Source organism: Arvicola amphibius, chromosome 1 (genome assembly GCF_903992535.2).
Source record: "Arvicola amphibius chromosome 1, mArvAmp1.2, whole genome shotgun sequence".
Classification (NCBI taxonomy): domain Eukaryota; kingdom Metazoa; phylum Chordata; class Mammalia; order Rodentia; family Cricetidae; genus Arvicola; species Arvicola amphibius.
In genome coordinates, this window is record NC_052047.1 from 198,369,685 (window position 1) to 198,371,438 (window position 1,754).

Sequence of the window (1,754 nt, forward strand, 5' to 3'; positions counted from 1 at the left end):
GCCTCCTGGGGCTGGACTCCAGAGCATACCAACACCGCAAGTGTTGGCTAGCAAGTGTTGGCTAGCCGGCGTGAAGGGTGTCTCCATGCTGGCTCGACTCCAAGCTCCACCAGCTTGGGCACGCTTTTTATTATTTCAGTTTCACCATTGGATAAAGTAAACCCCTGGTGGTTTTACCTTAAGTTCCGTGAACTTTATTTTACAGCCATCACATTGCCATGGGGACACAGGATCTACTGTCTAAGTCTGAAGGTCATGACCTGACTTCATTAGAGGGTAATACAGTTTGATGGTAGGCCCATACTCAGTCATGCACCCCTCTCAAGTCAGAACACCTCCATAACCAAAAGGCTATTTCCCTCAATAGCTCCCAGCGCCCCACAGGCATCCACTGATTTGTATTAGGACCTCTGCTAACTTCAGATGGTTTTCATAGCCAGCCACAAGCACCAAGCACCACAGGGCAGCACCACAGGGCTGTCTGCAGCAATACTTTCTTTCTCTTAGCTTCTTCCTACTCTTGATTGCCTTCCGCCCATCCTTTCCTCTCAGGTTTTCGTCATTCCCGTATGACTTTTTCCTTAGATCCTTTCTGGAACAGAGTTGGGTATAACTTAATAAGCATACTTGCAAATGGATATTTGTAGCATCATCCAGTGCCCTCTGATTTACACCACAGCAAGTGGTTAAAACAACGATGACAAATTCATGTTGACAGACGCACCTCTTCTGTGAGTCTGTGCTGGGCTTTTAGTGAGAGCACCGAAGTGAATATTCAAGCAGGGAGACAATAGCAGCCAACCCCTTACATTATCGCGTCCTTTGTTAGGTGAGTTAGCACAAGGGCTGTTGGTAACTAAAGACTACATAAATCGCAGGGTCCTGGCCTGCAGCCGAATCATTTCAGCCCGGGCTTAAATAGTCTGTTTTGAGGAGAATGACCAAGGGAACATCATGTCCTCATGGGAGAGCCAGCCCCCTCCCTCTCAGCACTGCGATTTGAGATTGGCTCAGTGGCAGTCTCTTTGAAGCATGGCATGGGGAACTGGTAAGCATCATTCCAAGCCTGGGAAAATGTGTCACAGTTTGTGGTGGCCACTGTCTCTCCTGACACTTAACAACAAACAGTGGGGCAGAAGAAATTGAAAGGAAAATCCATTTTAAAGTCAGGACGGAGAAGAGGAGGTGTTTACCTGGCCTTAAGCAGTTGTCCTCATGACATGAGTATGCTTTGCGATGGATATAAATTCTAACCATTGAAACCAGAGCGAAATAACGACCTTAGCATCCGCCCAGAATGCACTCGGCTCATATTAGCTTTGCTCGAGGACAGTGCACCAACGGCTAGGTGTACTTTTCTTAGAGGGCTAAACACTGCCTCTCTTTGTTATTTATTCATTTTCTTATTAGCATGCTCCTTCCCTCTCTCTCCCCATTCTTCCCTTGCTGATAAAACGCATAACATCATCTATAAAGAGATGAAAGGAATTCATCATAGCCTAGATGTCCGTGCGATGGATATGAAGCCATTCCGGGGCTTCTATAACAGTAACAAATGGGCTCCCCATCCTCCACAGCCCTCCAAGTTGTTCTCTGCTGAAGGTGATTTGAACATACTGGGTCTGTGCAAAAGCACTCCAGGATGTGTGTGAGACTGTGGTACAAGCTGTCGCTTGGCCAACATGCAACCTAAAGTGGTCTGGAAAGATGACCCCCGGCCATGCTGACGTTCCTTGTGCAATAACCCTCTTACT